Source organism: Pan troglodytes, chromosome 10, assembly GCF_028858775.2.
Source record: "Pan troglodytes isolate AG18354 chromosome 10, NHGRI_mPanTro3-v2.0_pri, whole genome shotgun sequence".
NCBI classification, from domain to species: Eukaryota; Metazoa; Chordata; class Mammalia; order Primates; family Hominidae; genus Pan; species Pan troglodytes.
In genome coordinates, this window is record NC_072408.2 from 8757592 (window position 1) to 8781124 (window position 23533).

The following is a 23533-nucleotide window of genomic DNA, read 5'->3' on the forward strand; positions in this document are numbered from 1 at the left end:
ATCACTTAAACCCGGGAGGTGGAGGTTGCGGTGAGCCAAGATCGTGCCATTGCATTGCAGCCTGGGCAATAAGAGCAAAACTTCGTCTAAAAAAACCAAAACCAAACAAACAAAAAAAGGTTAAGATGACAAATTTTATGTTATGTGTACTTTACAATTAAAAATTTTTAAAAGATTTTAGCAGGACAAACATTTTGAAATAAAGATAGAAAAAAAGAGAGAAAAATAGGTGAAAAGTATTCTCACATCAACAGATTGCCAGGAACCCCCTGAGATATTTGAGATGTTCCCCCAAATTATTAGCTTGCTGTATCTTGTAAATGTAGGCTTAGGATCATCTTTATCCACTACCGTAAAAATAAGGGCTTGTGATCTGGGTAGCCAGAGCCTTCCCGTGAGGGTGAATGTGTGCTATATTGTCCACACTGGGAAACCCACGGAGGTGAAAGGGGGTGCTGTGCTATTACTATTCACGCCCGATGGATGGTCACACCCTTTTACTCTTGAAATCGGGTTGCCATTTGTAATTTGTTGCTTGCAACTTTTGAGTGTTAACTATAATAGGTGTTTTTGTAGTTTCAGGCACCCAACCAAAGAATTAGAAATACGGTAATAGAATAATCTCAGATATCAGGTATTGTTTGTTCAATGTTGACAAACACCTTAGGTTCTTGTTACAAAACAGGTAGATAGAACAACTCTAGGAAAATAAAGTGTGTTGTAAATGTAGCCATTTCCAGGTCACCGAACACTTAGAAAGACGGGTTTTCAAGTTATTCAATCATTCAGGCTGGGCAGGGTGGCTGTAATCCCAGCACTCTGGGAGGCCAGGGTGGGAGGATTGCTTGATCCCAAGAGTTTGAGACCAGCCTAGGCAACATAGCAAGGTCCCATCTCTACAAGAAATAAAAATAAAAATAATTAGCCAGGCGTGATGGCATGCACCTGTAGTCCCAGCTAGTCAGGAGGCTGAGGCAAGCGGGAAGACCGCTGGGCCAGGAGGTCAAGGCTGCAGTGAACTGTGCTTGCCCCGCTGCACTCCAGCTTGGGTGACAGAGCCAGACCATCTCTCAAGAAAAAAAATTCAGGAAAATATTAATACAAATTATATACAGTGAACTGTGCTTGCCCCCCTGCACTCCAGCTTGGGTGACAGAGCCAGACCATCTCTCAAGAAAAAAAATTCAGGAAAATATTAATACAAATTATATACATTGCTTTGTGCTATGAAATAAACAAAGATGTAGAAGATTACGTTTTTGCCTTTAAGAACTTGGGATCCAGCAGGTGAGCTAGAAAATACCTGTGACAGTGACAGTATTTGTTAGTGTTATAAGTGCCAGCAGAGTGATAGAAATAAAGTTCTCAGTTTGGAGGATCCATAGTGAAACCTAGAATTTGAATAGGTGTTGATGGGAAGAATATCACTACATTATAGTGGAAATTTTTTTAGAGAATAGGCTGAAGATTTATATTGTTTAGAAAAAAATAAGAACATTACAATAGCAACCATGTATTGTCATACATTGTTATGGATCTTCCATATTGAGGCATCAGTTAATCTAAAAAATCTAAAAAATCACTTCCCTAAAGAATTCTTGGCTTTTATTTTTCCCAAGAATAAGAGATCTGGCTAGGCACGGTGGATCATTCCTGTAATCCCAGCATTTGGGGAGGCTGAGGTGGGAGGATCACTTGAGCCCAAGAGTTCGAGATCAGCCTGGGCAACACAGGGAGACCCTATCCCTACAAAATTAAATTTAAAAAATTAGCCAGACACAGTGGTGCGCACCTGTAGTCCCAGCTATTCACGAGGCTGAGGTAGGAGGATAGTTTGAGCCCAGGAGGTCGAGGCTGCAGTGAGCCGTGATCACACCAGTGCACTCCAGCCTGGGTAACAGAGAGAGAGAGGAGAGAGAGAAAAAAGAGAAACCTTTATTTTAACTCTTATGTATCTGGAATTGGAAATTCAGTATCTAAATTCAGAAAATTTTAATTCATGGTCTGGACTTTGCAACTGTTTTTACAACCGAGATTGCCTCAAAAAAAAAAATTTGTTTTAGTCAGCTCTCTCCTCATTTGCCCCATTCTTCTCTCTAACAATAGAACCAGACAAGGATGGAAAAAGAGGGAAGTTCAGGGTGTCCTGCCTGTGGCGTCCACGTGTGACTCTCCCCTACATGCCCGTGCTTTCTGTTCCCATTTCCCGTGAGCTGCGTTCACACCACACTTGGAGTCTGAAGCTGTGTGTTTGAATCCTTGCCCTCCCACTGTAGTCTGTTGCATGACCTATGGCACAGTCACTCAATTCTTTGAGCTTCAATTTCCTCATCTATAAAACGAAAGTGATTGTCGTTCACGGAGCTGTGGTGAGATGCGTTAAGAAAACATCCACGAGAAAGGAAGGGCCTAGTGCATGCCCGGCACATAGTAGGGACCTAGTAAATGCTGTTTTTGTTTTTTTCTTTTATAAAGATGCACTTTGAAAAAGAAAAAAAAAAAAAAACCCTTACAGATGTGCCTCAGAATTATACAGATGTACATTTACTGACAGTGACACTTTTTTAAAACTGTACTTCCTGTTTTAAAGAAATGTGCAGGTTCGAAGCTGGGCGCAGTGGCTCATGCCTGTAATCCCAGCACTTTGGCAGGTCGAGGCAGGCGAATCACAAGGTCAGGAATTCGAGACCAGCCTGGCTAACTTGGTGAAACCCCGTCTCTACTAAAAATACAAAAAATTAGCCAGGGCGTAGTGGTGGGTGCCTGTAATCTCAGCTACTCGGGAGGCTGAGGCAGGAGAATAGCTTGAACCTGGGATGTGGAGGTTGCAGTGAGCAAGATCACTCCACTGCACTCCAGCCTGGGTGACAGAGCGAGACTCTCTCAAAAAGAAAAAGAAATGTACAGGTTCAAGGACTGGAAACATAACAAAAGTGTAGGCGCATAAGAGAATGATCTTTCAGGTAGAGCCAGCCATCTGCTTGCATCTTACCTTCTCCTCTGTAAGTCAGGAAGGGTAGCATGTTCCATTCATGCGCAAAGAAATAGTCCAGAACTCCTCTTCTGCCAGACATCCATCCGTCCTGTGGCCTTGGACCTATGGTTTCGCTACCAACTCTTACTCTTTCTTTTTTTTGAGACAGAGTCTCACCTTGTCGCCCAGGCTGGAGTGCAGTGGCATGATCTCGGCTCACGGCAACCTCCTTCTCCCGGGTTCAAGCGATTCTCCTGCCTCAGCCTCCCGAGTAGCTGGGATTACAGGCACCTGCCACCACGCCTGGCTGACTTTTGTATTATTAGTAGAGATGGGGGTTTCACTATGTTGACCGGGCTGGTCTTGAACTCCTGACCTCAGGTGACCCACCCGTCTCAGCCTCCCAAAGTGCTGGGATTATAGGCGTGAGTCATTACGCCTGGCCCAACTGTTACTCTTTCTTTTGCTTAGCGTGGTGATTCTGAAGCTTGACTAGGCATCAGAATAAACTCGAGGGCTTCCTGATGCAGGACATCTGGGGAGAGGCCTGAGAATTTGCGTTTCTCACATTGCTGTCAGCATCACCTGGGAACTGGGGATCACAGAACTGAGAATCACTGGTAGAACCTCCTAGTACCCACCTTTTTTTTTTTTCCTTCTTTAAAACTTTTGTTAAATTATACTTCTTAAAAGCTCTCTCTTTTTTGGCAAAATTAAAATCGTGTAGGACAAAACTATAGTCCCCCGCCCCCCTCCATCTTCTGTCTTTTAGATCATAAGCTCCTCTGATACAAAGGTTGAAATTTTCTCCAGTGGTATGGTGAAAAGAACTTAGGCTTTACAGTCAGATGAATTCTAGGGTAAAATCTTGACTCTGTCACTTATTAGCTCTATGACTTTGGACAAGTTATTTAAACACTAAGAGCCTCAATTGTCTCATCTATGAAATGGAACTAGTGATTTCCAAATCTTGGGAGTTTTGTGAGGGTTGGCTGGGGTAATGTGTGTAACCTCCTACTGCGGTGACAGACCGTAATGAGAACAGCCTAATGTTTACAGAGCGTTGATTGAGCAGTAGGCCTTCTTCTAAGGTCTTTACATTATGAACTTCCCTAATTGTGACAGCAGCTCATTTTAGAGCCTATGAAGAGGGTTCTTTACTATCTCCATTTTACAGATGAGGAAAGTACAGCCCAGAGAAGGGACTGGCTCAAGACCAAACAGCTGGCCGAACTGGAATTTGAATTCTGTGATCTGGATCTAGAGCCCACATCCCAGCCACCATGCTTTGCTGTGTTAACAGTGTAAGTTTAGCAGTCCGCCTTGCTAGGATGCAGTTACTCTATGATGCCACGTAAAGAGAGGTCCATGACACAGACAGATAAATGCCACATGTTCTCACTCATGTGTGGGAGCTAAAAACAACTGAGCTCATAGAAACAGAAGTAGGGGTGAGGCACTGTGGCTCACGTCTGTAATCCCAGCACTTTGGGAAGCCAAGGCGGGTGGATCACTTGAGGTCAGGAGTTCGAGACCAGCCTGGGCAACATGTGGAGACCCCCATCTCTACAAAAATACAAAAATTAGCCTGGCATTGTGGTGCGCACCAGGGATCCCAGCTACTCTGGAGGCTAAGATGGGAGGATTGCTTGAGCCCAGGAGGTCGAGGCTGCAGTGAGGTATGATCACACCACTGCACTCTAGCCTGGGTAACAGAGGGAGACCCTGTCTGAAAGAAAGAGGCTGGGAAGTGCAGCAGGGAGGGGAGGACAGGAGTAGGTTGGTTAATGGATGTAAAATTACAGCTAGACAGGAGGAATAAGTTCTAGTGTTCTAAAGCACTGTAGGGCGAATATAGTTAACAATTTATTTTATTTGTTCAAAAAGCTAGAAGAGAGGATTTTCAGTGTTCCCAACAGAAAGAAATGGTTTTCGAGGTGGTGGATATGCTGATTACACTGATTGGATCCATTACACATAGCATACATCGATAGAAATAGCACTCTGTGCTCTATAAATGTGTACAATTTTTACATGTCGACTGAAAATAAAAGGAAAAAAAGATGTGCAAATATGTTTTGAGATCTTTAAAGCGCCATGTAAATGTGTGGTATGTTTTGCTTGTTAGGAGTACTGCTGTCCCATTGTGTATTTGAACAACTCCTCATAAAGTACCTTTGGCTTGGGAAAAAAAAAGAGTTAACAGTGAGTGTGATATTGACCATACTGTGAGCGGGACCTGGTCACGGTGAGGCGTGGTGATCATGGAAGACACTCGAAGGCTCTGGTTGGTTTGCTAGCCAAAATAGGTTAGTGTGTGTTTGAGGGGGGGTGAGTGTGTGTGTGTGTGAGAGTGTGTGTGGGTGTGTGTGTGAGAGAGTGTGTGTGGGGTGTGTGAGTGTGTGGGGGTGAGTGTGTGTGAGGGGTGTGTGAGTGGGGTGAGTGTGTGTGAGTGTGTGAGAGTGTGTGGGTGTGCGTGTGAGAGTGTGTGGGGTGAGTGTGTGTGTGTGTGTGAGAGTGTGTGAGAGTGTGAGTGTGTGGGGAAGGGTGTGTGTGAGAGTGTGTGTGAGAGAGTGTGTGGGGAAGGGTGTGTGAGAGAGTGTGTGGGGAAGGGTGTGTGTGAGAGTGTGGGGAAGGGTGTGTGTGTGTGTGGGGGAGGGTGTGTGTGTGAGAGTGTGTGGGGGGAGGGTGTGTGTGTGAGTGAGTGTATGTGAGAGACAGTGTGTGTGTGGGGTGAGTGTGGGGGGGTGAGAGAGAGTGAGTGTGTGTGTGAGTGTGTGTGTGTGAGAGTGTGTGGGGTGAGAGTGTGTGGGGGGAGGGTGTGTGTGGGAGAGAGTGTGTGGGGGGAGGGTGTGTGTGGGAGAGAGAGTGTGTGGGGGAGGGTGTGTGTGTGTGTGAGTGAGTGTATGTGAGAGACAGAGTGTGTGTGTGTGCGCGCCTGTGTGAGTGTGTGTACTGCAGGGTAGATATCCTGATATCTGTTTCATGCCTTCAGGCCCACAGCTGGCTGTGGCCTCGCAGGACCAGGAATGTGTTTGTGTGTAATTATGTCACCCTCTAGCGGTGACTTCCCTACTAGCCCTTTATCCTTGAAAAGCCCACTCGGGTGTCGGTGACCTCTCTTCCCAGTGAGAGCCCGGGAGCAGAACTTCGGGGAGATTTTGGCATGGAGGGACAGTGCTGGGAAAAGCGGGGTGTGGCCGGGCATGAAGAGAGTGCCAGGGCCCGGGAAGAGTGAAAAGTACAACTAGGACTCATGATGAGTGCACCCTGCCGAGCAGAAGGGGAAGCAGGAGCAGGCCAGGCACAGCGTCTGGAGAGGAGAGAAGAGAAGACGCTCTCAAGGGGAGGCTCTTGCGTGTCCATTTTTGTCAAGTGCCATTTTATGTTTGTGGGGTGGGATGATTACCGCAGCTAGAGCTCTTTCCAGAATGTCAGTACTGAGGGCCGAAGTGGGCGTGGAGAAGCAATATTTTAAAGCACTTTCAATTCTGTTTTCCAAGGGAAGTAGGCACAGGTTTAGAGGCGGCCTAGAGCTGCCTAAATTCCAAACGTTCACCACCGTGGAGTGGACTGCTGACTTGGCTGCTTCTGCCTAGCCCGGGGCTGTGTTCCCTCTGCCAGTAAAGGTCATTTTATCAGGATCCTCGGAGGCTTTCGCGTGTTGATAAATATTTCAGAAGACAAGGGGGAATCAAGATCAGTCTTACTCAGAGCGGATTTGGAACTCCGCGTTCGGCGGGACGCTGCCGCCCGAGGCCTGACTGAGCCACAGGGCGAAGGGTGCTCCCTTTTTGAAAAGGTGCTGGCGCCAGGCCAGGCTTTGCTGGAAAGTCCTATCTGGCTGAGTCAGAGCATTTACATTTCTTACATAATGTCAGACCCAGAGGAGCTTTAGGGATCAGCCCAGCTACAGAGTTCACAGCCAGGTCCCCTTTTCTGCCAAGAGGATAGGGTTAAAGGTTTAAAAAAAACAAGCAGAGTCTCAAGGGGCAGAAGAGCAAAGGCTCAGCCTTGCCAGCATTAACTCTTCACACCCCAGAAAAGATGGTTCTGAGATAAAACCACACCTTTATGTCACATGATGCCACTGCCTTCCTGAATCCAGTCATTCCTAAAGAGGTCAGTAACACCAAGCACTGACCTTCCGCCTTGTGTGCAGGAAATTAAAGAGGCATGAAAACCCTGTCCACATTTTCTCTAAAGTTGGAACAGCTTGCCTGGGGCTTCAGACTGAGCTTCAATCTCAAGCTTCAGTGAGATTCTTTGTTGTTTATTTTTTATTTTTAAACTATTTGGCCAGGCGCGGTGGCTCACGCCTGTAATCCCAGCACTTTGGGAGGCCGAGGTAGGCAGATCACTTGAGGTCAGGAGTTCGAGATCAGCCTGGCCAACATGGTGAAACCCCATCTCTACTAAACATACAAAAATTAGCCAGTGTGATGGTGTACGCCTGTAATCCCACCTGCTCAGGAGGCTGAAGCAGGAGAATCGCATGAACCTGGGAGGTGGAGGTTGCAGTCAGCTGAGATCGAGCAACTGCACTCCAGCCTGGGCGACAGAGCAAGACTCCGTCTCAAAATAAACAAACAAACTAACAAACTAACTAACTAACTTACTATTGAAGGCCAAAGAGTTCAAGTAACTAACATAAGAAATCAGTGGCTACTGTTGTAACCATCAAGAATTCTTTAATGGGCCGGGTGCAGTGGCTCACGCCTGTAATCCCAACACTTTGGGAGGCCAAGGCAGGTGGATTACGAGGTGAGGAGTTCGGGATCAGCCTGGCCAACATGGTGAAACCCTGTCTCTACTAAAAATACAAAAATTATCTGGGTGTGGTGGAGCACACCTGTAATCCTAGCTACTCAGGAGGCTGAGGCAGAATTGCTTGAACTGGGGAGGCGGAGGTTGCAGTGAACTGAGATCACGCAACTGCACTCCAGCCTGGGTGACAGAGCAAGACTCTGTCTCAGAAAAAAAAAGAAAGAAAGAAAAAAAAAGAATTCCTTAATTTCCTTAATTTAACTGGTTCAGGGAACCTAAATGAGAGTTGTCACATAATAGCAAATCTTAGTAACCAGATGACACTCAAAGCAGGTGTAAATATTTAACAAAAGTACTGTGTAGACATTTAATGACAATGGTTGCTTTTTGTTTGCCTGCTTTTTGTTTGTTTACAAATGAAAATAAAGCAGAGAATGAGAAGTCACTTTCTCAGGGTCACGGGAACAATTCAGGTTGAACGCATCTCTCCTCCGACATGCCGAGTGTCTTTGAGTCTCCTCACCCAGGCGCACACTCAGGATTGCAGTCATCTGCTATTGTTGCCTTTATTTATTTTGAGACGGAGTCTCGCTCTTGTCACCCAGGCTGGAGTGCAGTGACGCGATCTTGGCTCACTGCAACCTCCACCTCCCGGGTTCAAGGGATTCTCCTGCCTCAGCCTCCCGAATAGCTGGGACTACAGGCATGTACCACCACACTCAGCTAATTTTTTTTTTTGTATTTTTAGTAGAGACGGGGTTTCACCATGTTGGCCAGGCTGGTCTTGAACTCCTGACTTCAGGTGATCCACCCGTCTCGGCCTCCCAAAGTGCTGGGATTACAGGTAGGAGCCACTGCACCTGGCCTATTGTTGCCTTTTTACTTGATATTTCAATAAATTCGTGAGCAATTGGAATGGTAAGAAATTCGCTGCAGTACATAAAAGTTTGATCACTTAGACTGCTGTGTGATTAGGGTTGCTCAGTGATCTTCCGGCAATAAAGGGAGGAAAAGGAGAAATTTCAAATGGAGTGATGATGGATGTCCTCAGGCATGTCAATGGCTGCTGAAGGGCTATGGGAAAATGGAAAACACAATCTTTGGGATCCCTCTTTCAGCCGTTTTCCTGCTTTTATATCTATAAACTTTAAAAAGTAGGGCATACTTTAAACAATAGTATACTAAGAAATTGTCACCGCTGGCAGAGCTAAAATTGAATCAGCTTGCCTTGTGATTAAATCAGAAACGTGTCTTAGTCTGTAAAGCTTCACTACAGGAAATGCCCAGGAGCTGCTAATAAAGTTTAATACACATTTGCTTCCTTAATGCTATATTAACATCCTGACCATCACAACTTTCATTGTAAACCTATTGCTTATTAAAAACACCCTGTAAGATGTCACAAACTGACAGAAAGTTGGGGCTACTACATGAATTAATATGCTAACTAGTATTTTTCAGTGTTATATAGTATAAGATAGTAAGTGCTTGAAATATGAGCATTTTGAAATCCTTGGCCAGCATAATCCCATGGGTAACACTGAATTATCCATGGCTGTGGGAGAGAGCAGGTGGTTCACTTCCAACCATGGGTTGTGTTCCAAACTAAGGGTTTTTGTTTGTTTTGTTTTTTTCTTTTAAAGAAAATCAAGTTTATTTTTGAAACTGTTCATTTTAATTCTAAGACAAAGCTAGAAAAAGAAGAATGGAAGATCTGGAAAAAAAGCATTGTCAACTGTCACTGTCCTACCATGGGAAAGAAATGTCTTACAAACGGAAAAAAAAGTTGGAGAGAACGAGAAGTTTCTGGTGTTATGTAAGAGGAAGCGCCCAGATTACATATAAAAGTCAACTGCTTCACGCCCTGTTACTAAATATTAGGGATGCAAAATACGTGGTGGCAGTAAGTCAGAGCCTGGTTTCCTAAATATTTCTTACATGTTAGGGATCCTGAGAGATCCCTAAACAAGTAGAAAATTCTTTTTTTTTTTCTTTTTGAGACAGGGTCTCACTCTGTTGCCTAGGCTGAAGTGCAATGGCATAATCATGGCTCACTGCAGCCTCAACCTCCTGGGCTCCTGGGCTCCTGGGCTCCTGGGGTGATCCTCCCACCTCAGCCTCCCGAGTAGTTCTGCTACAGCCAGCCACCACGCCTGGCTAATTTTGTATTTTTAGTAGAGACGGGGTTTCTCCATGTTGGTCAGGCTGGTCTCGAACTCCTGACCTCAAGTGAGCCACCCGCCTCGGCCTCCCAAAGTGCTGGGATTACAGGTGTGAGACACTGCGCCCGGCCAACAAGTGGAAAATACTATCCTGAATGAGTGTGTGTTGCCTGCTGGGAGAATATTTCCTAGTGTTTCCTAGATCCTTGTTAGTTGACTTCCCACCCACAAACCCCCAGAAGGAGTAAACTGTCTCTAAATATCAGAATAAACAACAACAATAAAACAACTTTTATATTTTCATTTCTTTTTCTTTTTGTTTTGTTTTGTTTTGTTTTGTTTTTTGAGACAGGGTCTCACTCTGTTGCTCAGGCTGGAGTGCAGTGGTGTAATCATGGCTCACTGCAGCCTTGAACTGCTGGTCTCCAGCAATTCTCCTGCCCCAGCCTACCAAGCAGTTGGGAGTACAGGCATGCGCCACCACACCCAGCTAATTTTAAAATTTTTTGTAGAGACAGGGTGTCCCTATATTGCCCAGGCTGGTCTCTAACTCCTGGTCTCAAGTGATCCACCTGCCTCAGCCTCCCAAAATGCTGGGATTTCCGGCGTGGACCACAGTGCCCAGCTACAACAACTTTTAAAAGGTATATTAGAGATCCAACTAGATTCTACTCTTGCATTTATCTGCAGCATATCAATTTGGTTTGCCCATGGTTAGGTGGATCTCGGTCTGGGTCTTAGTTTCATGGGTCTATGCATATGTGGAAACTCATCAAGCTGTACATTTAAGACTTGTGCGTTTTACTCTGTGTGTTTTGTTTCCATTTTAAAAAGTTTTTATTTATTTATTTTTTAAGTCAGAAGGGGTTTAATGGGTCAAGAAAAGTTTACTTCTGTACACACAAATTATCTCAAGGTCTGTTTGTTCAAACAGGGTAACCAAACAGGGACCGATTCTACAGTGGCTGCTGCCCAGAGTTTTACACAGATGGGAGCATGGCCGTACCCCTGAACGCTCCAACCTTCTCTTGCCTGTGATTACCACTCCTTCCCTGGCCTTTTCTGGCCTGGCTGCTTTCACTGCTGAAGTAGGGCAAGGATTTTGTTTCTCTTCATTACCCTTCACCTTGCCAGGCCTCTGTTCATCCCATCCCTCGGCCCCTAGTACAAAGTATGCAGTTAGCACTCCATAAATATTGACTTTAATTTTGATTATTTTTCTCTGGTTAATATGTGTTGGGGGCCGGGTGCGGTGGCTCATGCCTGTAATCTCAAAACTTTGGGAGGCCAAGGTGAGAAGATCACTTGAGCCCAGGAGTTCAAAACCAGCTTGGGCAATTCAGTGAGACCTAGTCTCTTATTTTTTTTTTTCAAAATAATTAAAAATAAATATGTGTTGGGGTGGGCAGTGAGTGCGGGAAAGAAGGGGGAAAGGGAGATTGTTTCTAATGTACAGACGGGGAGACGTCTGGGGCTGCGTAGGAGCTGGGGTGAAGAGCACAAGGCATTCTGGGTTTGCCTCTGTATTTGATAATGTTTTCTTAATGTTGGAAAAATGCAATGTTTTATCATTTGCCACATACCTTCCCATGCTGTTCCCTACTGAACCAAATCAGGTCATATTATACTGGCTATGTTATACTGCGCTGTTTTCCATTGACTTTTTGGTTATTGATATTGGCTTTTAGTGTTGGGTGTGTGGTTTCTTTTCACACAAACATGAATACGTTGTACCACTGAGATTTTCCTAGGGGTTCAGTCATTGTGAGTTGGAGACGGTCATTGGGATGCATTTTTACATTCCTGTTCTCACTTTCTTTTTTTTTTTTTTTTTTTGAGACAGAGTCTCGCTCTGTCGCCCAGGCTGGAGTGCAGTGGTGTGATCTCGGCTCACTGCAAGCTCCGCCTCCCAGGTTCATGCTGTTCTCCTGCCTCAGCCTCCCGAGTAGCTGGGACTACAGGCACCAGCCACCATGCCCAGCTAATTTTTTGTATTTTTAGTAGAGATGGGGTTTCATTGTGTTAGCCAGGATGATCTTGATCTCCTGACCTTGTGATCCGCCTGCCTCAGCCTCCCAAAGTGCTGGGATTACAGGCATGAGCCACCATGCCTGGCTCCTGTTCTCACTTTCATCTGTGGGTGCCACCCAGAGCATAGGCTTTCTATGGAACAGTGAATGTGCTTACATATGAGTAGAAGAAGCGAGGTTTTTCTTATGCAGCCCGGGAGACAAGGAAACCGCTGTGATGCCGTGTGCCAATAGCATGCATTTATTTGTGGTGTATCAGAGCCTCAGATCCAGCCATCCCAGACAGTAACGTCCGCAAGGATGAGGCCCTTTTGCAGGAGACAGATAACACACCTCCCTTATTCCTGCTTCAGCAGTTGAGATCTGCTGGAGACCCTTACTCATGTTTCCTGGACTTGAACTTTAGGACATTGGCCACTGGGCATTTTTTGCAGAGGGTACTCATTAGAATTTCTCTTTCTGTCAGTTTTTTAGCCTATTTTTTAAGCTAAATTTCTAAATGCTTTTGAAACCAACAGTGTTGTTTTATTTTGCTGATAGAACCCAGATGCGAGGAGGGAGTTTTTTTTTTTTTTTCCTTCCATCATTTGAATCATTGCACAAGCACCGTATCACCTAGAAACAGAGGGTGATTTCAGGACAGTGCTGTGGCCACAAAGCATGGTTAGGTTCGGAAAAGCAGCAGGGAAAAAAAAATGCCTTCTGATTCAACACTTCCGTTCTATGTGATTTAAGCACATATCTAGTTACAAGGTTTCTTTGGCAAAAACAATTTTTTGCACTGGAGTTAGCCAGGCAAAGCCAGCGTCCCCCTGGCCAGTTGAGTTTGAGGACCATCTGCCTCACACATCATTAGCAGCATTGTTTGTTTAGGGCCCTTCTGTAGAACCTTTATTCATGGAGAAGTAGAAGAAAACTCAAACAGCTCAGCTGGATTTCCAGGTCCTGCGTGGAATTTGTAACCCCTTTGACTTCTCAACTGAGAAAATTGGATGCGGCTGTCACAGAAAGAGAATAAATACGGAACCCCACAATGCTATGCTTGCAGCCACTTTTATTCCATTGAATTTCACACATAATGAAAGGCAGGCATACTCTGAGAGGCACGGAGCTGAACCAGTGCTGGGAGTCCTGCAATTCCAAGTAGGTTGAGCTGGTGACAATTCTGGGCAAAATACTTTAGTCCTCTTTAGTTGGCCGCTGGCTAAAGCATGCGGGCAGTGATACGGCTCCTGTTATCCTACTGCGAGTGTTCTGCTTTTAGAACTAAGAAAACGGTGAAAGAGGAAAGACAAGTGATTTGTTAACACCTAAAAAATGTATGCCCTCACGAATGATCAACGAAAGGCAGTTTAAAATTTGATAGCATTTTTTCCCTATTGTGAGAAAGAATTTTTTAAAATGATAATATCCAAACATCTTAATTAGCTTTTGTCATTTAAAGCTAAAACTCAGTTTAGTGTTTTATTAGACTTGACTTTCATGAAAGGTTGGGAATTCTAAAAATAACTTATTTTGAAAGAGTAATGAATGGCCCAACAAACTTAATGGTCCAGTTCAAGCTATTGGTTGACTGGTCAATAGATGACAGAGAAGTTAGGACTGGAAAAGACGTTAGGGCTTATGTGGCTCTGCCCTGTCATTTTCTTTTCTTTTCTTTTTTTTTTTTTTTTTGAGACGGAGTCTCGCTCTGTCTCCCAGGCTGGAGTGCAGTGGCGCAATCTCGGCTCACTGCAAGCTCCGCTTCCCAGGTTCATGACATTCTCCTGCCTCAGCCTCCCAAGTAGCTAGGACTATAGGTGCCCGCCACCACACCCGGCTAATTTTTTTTGTATTTTTAGTAGAGGTGGAGTTTCACCGTGTTCGCCAGGATGGATGCCCCATCATTTTCTAACTGAGAAAGCTGGGACCTAGAGACGTTGTGTGACTTGTCTAGGGTCACACAGTTGTACGGAGGCTGGAATTGCATTAGTAAAACATGATGAGTTCTTATTTAGATCTTGCTCTCAGCAAATAGCTTCATATAGGATTAAACTTTTTGTTTTCAATACCTCAAGGATGTTGAGCTTCCCTGTCTTTCCAGACAGACAGGATGTCCGAGACCTCAAATCAGGCACTGTTGCCTCATTTATTCTTTGTCCTTAGATGAACGAGTGGCTGGATACCTCTACATCTTTAGAAAAAAATTTTTTGAGATACAGTCTTACTCTGCCACCCAGGCTGGAGTGCAGCTGCATGATCGTGGCTCACTGCAACCTCCAACTCCTGGGCCAAGCGATCCTTCCACCTCAGCCTCCTGAGTAGCTGGGACTGCAGGTGTGCACCACCATGCCCAGCTAATGTTTTTATTTTTGTAGAGATACAGGTCTCACTATGTTCCCCAGGCTGGTCTGGAACTCCTGGGCTCAAGTGATCCTCCCACCTCAGCCTCCCAAACTGCTGGGATTGCAGGCGTGAGCCACCACATCCAGCCTAGATCTGTTTAATGGGGATAATAATCCTGGCACAATTGATGTCCCTTTGATAATCTTGAAACCCCTTGAGCAACTACAAATAAAAATAAGGCATGTACAGTCTAAAAGGGGGATAAAACGTATATAGGTAAGTCTAATACAAAACAGAATAAGTGTTGTAAGAGGTTGTGTTAGTTAAGGTCTTGAGGTTCCTGTAACAAACAAATCTCCCAAATGTAAATTGGCTCTAGAATCATAGAAATTTATTTCTAGCCCCTGTAAAAGCCAAAATAGATGTTCATTCTTATCAGGCAGGTCTCCCTCTGGTAATTTTGGGGCTTGGGCTTCTTCTGATTTATCACTCTACCTTTGGCCTGGTTTTGAAGGCCACCATGCTTGTCTGCATCAAGCTGAAAGAAGAAAAGCGAGCTTGGAGGTCTCCTGGTTGGAGATTTTTAGAGGCCAGGCCTGGGAGCTGCAGACATCACTTCTTCTAGCATACCTTTAGATAGCACCCAGTCACATGACCACCTCTTGGTGCAGTGGATGCTGGGTAATGTAGTCCAGCGGCGTGCAATTTTAGTGACCATCAAGTGATCTCTGCTGCAATGGGCTTTGAGGGCCCAAAGGAGAAGGACATCATATGAGAGTGAAGTAACTTATTGGACAAATACACACGTGCCCAGGAGGGTGGAAATAATTAGTAATTATTTCTACTATTAACCGTGATTTTGTCTTAATTTTAATAAGAGGGTTATATATCTCTTACATATTACAGATAATCTTCAGGAATCTTAGGAATTCCTAAATTTATCCTAATATTTAGGAATTCCTAAATTCCTGAAAATAAGGTGGGATATGTGTCTCAACTTGTTTGTATTTTCAAGAGTGGTGACTCTTTCTGATCCATGGCCTGTGCTTACAAGATAGCCGGATCCCGTGGAGATCACACCTGCTCCAGCTGTCTCGTGCAGCTTGGGAGGTGACCACAGAAACAGTGGGCCCTCCCCAAAGCCACATGCGGATAGACTATAGTCAGGACTCGTCATCTCCGTTCAGCAGTGACCAGAGGCCAGCGGCCCGAGGCCTGTGCTGGTGGTTTGTTCCAGCTGCGGACATTTGTCATCCCTTGGCTGCATAAGGCACAGACCACACCTCCTTGTCTCCTTTCCACTCAGGCTGACAGTGCTCTCCTTCTGCCCCTTGTAGTGTTTCTACTGAATCAGACCTCCCAGCTGGGCTCCCACCTTCCAGATGCTTACCCTCCACACTCCATCCATCATTACTGGAGCAAACGATTACCAGAGCTTTTCTAAATCCACATCTGATGGTGCCTCTCCCCTGTTCAGATGCCTCGGATGTCTCCTGCAGATGACAAGAGACGCCCAAACTCCTTATAAGGGGGCCCCAATAGGAAGGTTCTGCTTCACGAAGAATTAATGACTTTTGTTTGTCTTTAGATTTTGGCTTTGGTTCTCTCTCTCTCTGTGTCTCTCTTTCTCTCCACCTTCCCTTTTCTGTTTTCTGAAGTTGAATTTTGGACTTGAAACTATGTGTCATGCGTTTTTCAGGCCTCTGTGCCTTTGCTCCTTGGGCGGGTCTCATTCTCCCATCTCCAGCTGTGAGAATCCTGTGTGTCCTCTTAGGGACACGTTCAAATACCATCACCCCCAGAAAGCATCCCCACCATTGGAACGACATAGTCTTTCTCAGGTGTTTGGATAGTAATTGATACCTCCATTATAACGTATTGCCCTGCTAAATATTATAATCACATATGTTTGCCTCACCTCTACAAGATTCCAGTTATTCAACTAAGAGTTCCTGTTACTCAACTTTGAGTAAGACCTAATAGATGCTCAATAATATTAGTTGACTTGAATTAAGAGTCACAGAAAAAATTCCATTTCAATTACTTTTTGGCATTTTCACTGGGTCTGAACTTTTTCGTTTACTCTGAGTAGCAAATTTAAAATAGCAAACAATTTGGTTCTGATCATGGGAAATTGCTCTCAAGGTCATTGCAGAATGGCTGCTTTTCCTAAAGATTACCTGCAATGATGGAAGTATAGGTTGTCATTGGAATAGAAAATGGTTGTCTCCGTGGCTGGTAGGTGGGGTCTTGCTCCTGGGCGGTAGGTTAGAGTTTGCTACCCTTACCTTGAGTGCCATGGTACTTTGCAAGTGACTCTGTTAAAGCTCCTACTGCACCACGTTTAAACAATGGATTTCAAATGGAACTTTCGGTTTTGTACAAGTGATGATTTGTGTTCTTGCCTGGCTTCCACTCTAGACCAGCACTATGAGACAGTCCATAAGCTCTCTGTGATCATGGAAACGTTCTATAATCCGTGCTGTCCAAAACAATAGCCACTAGCCACTTGTAGCTACTGAGCCCTTGAAACGTGGCTTCTGCAATGGAGGAACTGAACATTTAATTTAAATTCATTTTTAATTTAAATAGCCACGTGTGGTCAGTGGCTACCATCTTGGGCAGTGATATTGAGTTCCTAGGAGAGTAGCATTTTATTAATTGATTGGAATATCCTATACAGTACTGTGTATTGAGTAAACCTACAGTAAGCATGTGTTAAATGATGAACAGTTAACATTTATTGAGTGCCTGCTGAATGCTAGGTGCTTCCCAGAGGCTGTCCTTGTGTTACCTTCATTTTCTGCAGAGCCCCGTGCTGGGGCAGCATAGACAGCAAGCTTGACCCCCATCATTGCAGCCTTCACCAAGAAAACAGGCAGCCGAGGGAGCAATTTAGCAAGAGGGTCAGGAGTTCCGTGAAAAGAAGCCTGGCAGAGCCATAAAAGAAAATAAAGAATTTTGGTGGTGAACCAAAAGCCTCTGTAACCTGCCCAGGCCTGAATTTGGTGATCATGCTTTTGCCTGAGGCAGCCACAGAAGTTATTTAATTCTCAAAACTAGGGCCTGTGAGACCCACAAACCTGGTCTGAGGTTTGCTAGCAGGGACTCTAGTTTTGGCAAAGGGAATGTGAACTGCTTAGCATTGGAGGGGGAGACAGGAGAGCTGACCACCTTGGCTCTGAATGTTCTCATCGGTGAGGAAGGAACTGGTGCCGTGCCTGAGTGGGCGTGAACTTGTTTTGCCTGTGGTTTTCTTTAGAAAGCTGCTTGGTTCCTCTTCTCTCAAAGGATTTGGAAGGTCTTCCCCACACAATCAAAGGAGCAGTTTGAGACACAGGGGCGACAGCTGGGGACAGCATTAGAGGGACCCACATTACTTAGAGCTACTGGTTTCCCCCCAGATAAAAACCCAGGTGTCGTTTCTGCATGAGCAGTGAGTGACGAGGAGAATTTGCTTGCAGCCTCTCCGCTACGCTCTGCCTTTAGAGTCCCTCTAGCCATGGCCCCTGTGTTGCCGCTTGCCCCTGGGTACCTGACTAATGAAGACAGGCTCTGGGGCTCGCCGTTGAAGGTGCTGTGGACCCAGGGGTGCTGTCCTTCCGCTGTTGCGTTCATTGCAACATTCATCTCCTGCCTGTTTACGAAAATGAAGCAATTATCCTATTCTTCCAAATGGAAATTGCTAATTTTTGAAGCAGAAGGTTGACAGCTTCAGTAAGATCTCAAGAGAGCGAGAAGAATGGAATCAGGTGAGGCCATAACTTCTTATCTAAACTTAGTTTCTGGGGTGGAATTACAGAATTGCTTAGAAAAAGAGTCAATATAACTACTTTCAGAAAACACCACCTGTGAAAATCCAGATTTATAAATGGTGACTATGCATTTAGTACAATGATTATCATATATGTAATATATAAAATATATATGTAATAGGTATATTGAGGTCCCTTTAAAGAACAGCATGATGGGCTGGCTCATGCCTATAATCCTAGCAGTTTGGGAGGCTGAGGCAGGTGGATTGCTTGAGCCCAGGAGTTCAAGACTAGTCTGGGCAACATGGTGAAACTCTACAAAAAAATACAAAAATTAGCTGGGCATTGTGGCATGTGCCTGTAGTCTCAGCTACTCAGGATGCTGAGGTAGGAGGGTCACCTGACCCCAGAGAGATCAGAGCTACAGTGAGCCATGATCACACCACTGCAGTCCAGCCTGAGCAACACAGTGAGACCCTATCTCAAAAAAAAAAAAAAGAAAAAGAAAAGAAAAGAAAAAGAAAAAAGAACTGCATGGCAAATTTGAAAGTCTTTTGGAACACGACTTGTGAATGCTCCAAACATTCCAAAATGAATGAGTGTGAAGTAGCCAGGAGAAAGACAGCAGAGAGCAGTGGGGATTTGGGAAAGTTAGAGAACCTGTGTGCCACCCACCAAGACATTCATATTCCAAAGATTTGTAAACATTGTGTTAGTCAAAGACACTTGGGCTGGGCGCAGTGGCTCATGCTTGTAATCGCAGCACTTTGGGAAGCCTAGGAGGGAGGATTGCTTGAGGCCGGGAGTTCAGGACCAGCCTGGACAATATAGGAAGACCCCATCTCCACAAAAGAATTTAAAAACTTAACCAGACACAGTGGCTTACACCTGTAGTCCCAGCTACTCAGGAGGCTGAGGTGGGAGGATCGCTTGAGCCCAGGAGTTCGAGGCTGCAGTGAGCTGTGATCATGCCACCGTACTCCAGCCTGGGTGACAGTGAGACGATGTCTCCAAAAAAGAAAAGACAGCTAGCTGACTGCCAATTGGTGATCCTGGTTTTAAAAGCTGCATGGTTTCCCCAGGTCCTTTAAAAATACGCTGCATTTTGCAAACACAGTAGTACTTCTACTTGGTAGCACAAGACACATTTTTATTCTAATTAGCGCATGGCATCGGGAGAGGTTATCCACCTGCCCTTGGTGGTGATCTAGAAGTCCATTTATTTACTTCATTCACTCTAAGTAGACAGGAATTTGCAGAAAACAGTAGCAATTGCACAAATAAATGTTTTTCCCCTATAGTACAATACCCCAGAACTCTAGAGCTGGTGAAAATAGATTACTTGCAAGACAAGAGCATCTAAACACCCCTCAATCCTCCAGCCCTTGAAAACAAAGTCCACAGCCTTGTTCTCTTGAAACAATTCCTAAACCACACTGACCTGTGACCTATACACTTCTGCCTTCTTTTCTAGAGCATATTTTAAAACTATGTTATTAGTATTCAGGAGAAGGGAACTTCCTCTTTCTTATCATCTGCACAGAATAAGACTTCCAGTGGACTTTTGCTTGATACCTGGGGAGAAAATTGTGCTTTTCCAAGTAAGATGAGTCATCTGAGATCTGCCATTTCTGGGAATTGTACAGGGACCCAGAGTCTTAGGGATCTGCTCTGCCTACTTTGTGGAATTTATTCTCACAGTGCATGAGTTGGTCACTTTCACACTGCTCCAGGCACCAGGAGTTGGAAGCTGGAAGCTCTATTCTCTGGAACATCAGGCATTAGATTTTAGTGTGAAGGCCTCAGGATTTGTTTCTGCGCCCCTGCCACCCTGCACTGTGATTGGGTCTGTTTTGCTATATACTTCCCAAATTGTGTACATTATCACTGGGAATGGCACACACATTTCTGGGGAAGGGTAGTTTAGCATTTTTCTTAAGGGCCAGAATTTAAATCTCATCACTCCTACCAAGCCCCCAGCCCCTCCCCACCCCTAAGACATTTCTTCTCCTGCAAGCCAGAGAAACAATGAGAAAAGACACAGAATATTTGGGAGACGAGGCTTCCCAAAGGACTGCTGCAATCATGGTGGAGCTGGTACAACCCTCTCCCCGCCCAATTTTTTATTTTCATTTCTACCGACTGTAGATTATGCATACACACAAGCAGATCACACAAAGGAATACTATGCCTCAGGGCCAGGAGGATTCATTGAGCAAAGCTTGGAAGGAAGAACTAGAGAGAAATCTAGAGACAGAGACCCTTGGGAGAAATAATTAAGGCTGGCAGGGAAAGGCTGTGTTAATTGAGCTGAGAAGAAGGATGAGCATCCGGGGATTCTCGTAAGAGGTGGTGAAATTTGCAGATAAAGTCATTGGTACATTATTGGATTCATCTTTGGTTACTACTTTTTAAAAATGTTTTTTGGGGAAGAATGCTATCTAGAAAAAAATTCATGCAAGAGAAACAGATAGCTACAGAACTAAATAGTAATAACTGACCAAAAAAAAAAGTGAGACAGAGGGTGATTTTGCCATATCCTCATTTCCTGGACTGAGCAAGAAAGGAAGCGAAATGCTGAGTCGGCTCCTGGCGTAGTGGCTGCCATTCATGTGCCATTGATCCAGGCCTGGCACTGCGAGAGCAATACCCATTGGTTTGCACAGAACTCCCTCCCACCAGCCCCACCTGCCCTCAAATAGTGATCCCACGTGGTTGTCTCTGTACCTAAATTTCCCAACATGTTTCTTTTTGAGTATGAGGATCTTCTTTTTTAAGTCAAAAAATAAAAATAAAAAAGGTCACATGCCCCATGAGACCATAATTGTACTTTCCGCCAAGAAAATATAATATATAAAGACCTTCAAGCCATTAGGTATTAATAAGACTTTTTTATTTTTAAATATTTTTGTTGTCTAATATAATGCAGAAAATTGCATACAGCATAATACATGCACAACTTAATAAACTGCTGTAGTGTGAACTGCCACATATCCATCACCAGGTTGGAAAATAGAACATTGCTGGTATCCCAGGAACTTCCTCGAGCCCCTTCCTCATCACAGCCCCCTTCCTTGGAAACCACTCCCTGATGTCATCATTTCCTTGCTTGCTTTTCTTTATGGCTTAACCACCAATGTGTGGGTCCCCAAACAAGATAGTTTTGCTATGAATGGAACCATGGTTCATATACTTTCTTGTGACTTGCTTCTTCTCAATATTATGTTCAGAAGATCCATGCATGTGGTTGCATGTAACTTGTAGTTTGTTTTCCTTCCTGCATAATAATTCTTTGTTGTAATATATCACAGTTAATTGTTTTGTCCATTCTATTGTTGATGGATATTGTTGCTTCTGGTCTGAGGCTATCAAGAGTGCTGCTATTCTTTTTTTGTTGTTTTTTTTTTTTGACATGGAGTCTCAGTTTGTCACACAGGCTGGAGTGCCGTGGCGCGATCTTGGCTTACTGCAACCTCTGCCTCTTGGGTTCAAGTGATTCTCCTGCCTCAGGCTCCCAAGTAGCTGGGACTACAGGCACCCGCCACCACACCCAGCTAGTTTTTTTTTAGACGGAGTCTCGCTCTGTGGCCAGGCTGGAGTGCAATGGCACGACCTTGGCTCAGTGCAACCTCCATCTCCCGGGTTCAAGCGATTCTCCTGCCTCAGCCTCCCAAGTAGCTGGGACTACAGGCATGCGCCACCACCCCTGGCTAATTTTTCTATTATTAGTAGAGACAGGTTTCACCATGTTGGCCAGGATAGTCTTGATCTCTTGACCTCGTAATCTGCCCGCCTCAGCCTCCCAAAGTGCTGGGATTACAGGTGTGAGCCACCGGGCCTGGCCGGTCAAGAGTGTTGCTATTCTTGACAAATTTCCTGATGTACAGACATCTCTAGTGGGGTGGAATTAACTGCATCATCAGAAACACTTTTTAAAAATGTAACAGCTTTCCTGAGATATAATTTACATACCATACAGTTCACCCATTTAAAGTATACAGTTCAGGCCAGGCGTGGTGGTGCTCACACCTGTAATCCCAGCACTTTGGGAGGCTGAGGTGGGCGGATCACATGAGGTCAGGAGTTTGAGACCAGCCTGGCCAACGTGGTGAAACCCTGTCTCTACTAAAAATACAAAATTAGCCGGGTGTGGTGGTGGGTGCCTGTAATCCCAGCTATTTGGGAGGCTGAGGCAGGAGAACCACTTGAACCCGGGAGGCGGAGGTTTCAATGAGCCAAGATCACACCACTGTACTCCAGCCTGGGCGACAAGAGCGAAACTCTGTCTCAAAAATATATAAATACATAAATAATAAGATAAAATACATATGTGTTACTTGAAGGCCTTAGTGTATTAATTCATTACTTATTTGCATGGATGGCTTAAATTACAGTGGTTCTCAAATTTTCATAGGCATCGGAATCACTTGCAGGGCTTGTTAAGACACATTGCTAGGCCCCATCCACAGAGCTTCAGATTTAGTAGGTCTTGCTGGGGCTTAAGAATTTGTATTTCTGCCGAGCGCGATGGCTCACGCCGGTAATCCTAGCACTTTGGGAGGCCAAAGCGGGCGGATTATCTGAGCTCAGGAGTTTGAGACCAGCCTGGGCAACACGGTGAAACCCTATCTTTACTAAAATACAAAAAATAGCCGGGTGTGGCGGCCTGCACCTGTAGTCCCAGCTACTTGGGAGGCTGAGGCAGGAGAATCACTTGAACCTGGGAGGCGGAGGTTGCAGTGAGCCGAGATCCAGCCACTGCACTCCAGCCTGGGCGACAGAGCAAGATTCCATCTAAAAAAAAAAAAAAAAAAGATTTTGTATTTCTAACAAGTTTCCAAATGATGCAGATACAGTGGACCACACTTTGAGAAAACTGGTTGCTGGCTGTTACTTTCTTTCTTTTTTTTTTTTTTTTTTTGAGATTGAGTTTTGCTCTTATTGCCCAGGCTAGAGTGCAGTGGTGTGATCTCAACTCACTGCAACCTCAGCCTCCCAGGTTCAAGTGATTCTCCTGCCTCAGCCTTCCTGAGTAGCTAGGATTACAGGCATGCGCCACCACACCCGGCTAATTTTGTATTTTTAGTAGAGACGGGGGTTTCTCCATGTTGGTCAGGCTGGTCTCGAACTCCCGACCTCAGATGATCCGCCCGCCTCGACCTCCCAAAGTGCTGGCATTACAGGTGTGAGCCACCGCGCCCCGCCCTGTTATTTTGAAAGTTAGAGAACTGCCATGGGGAAATTCATTTATTCTTTCAAGAGATAAGAATGGGACATAAGATATTGCAATTTGTTAGAGAAAAAGAGGTCAATTAGCAGGCTCTTGTAGTAGCTCATAGTATGACAATAGGAATGTTGAGTAGGGAACATATTCAAAAAACACTATAGAGATACAATCAAGAGACCTTGGCAATTGATTTGACGTGGAAGGCAAAGAAGAGGGAGGAGTCACAAAGGATACCAAGATTTCAGGCCTGGATCCAGGAAGAGAATTGGAAGAAAGAGAACATGCATGATTGA

The 23533-nt window shown here is 44.8% G+C and overlaps 1 protein-coding gene across 1 annotated transcript in view; it reads left to right on the forward strand.

The window, feature by feature from the left end:
- Positions 1-23533, forward strand: part of WNT5B (Wnt family member 5B) — a 124058-nt gene that overhangs the window by 75048 nt on the left and 25477 nt on the right. The window lies entirely within an intron of this gene.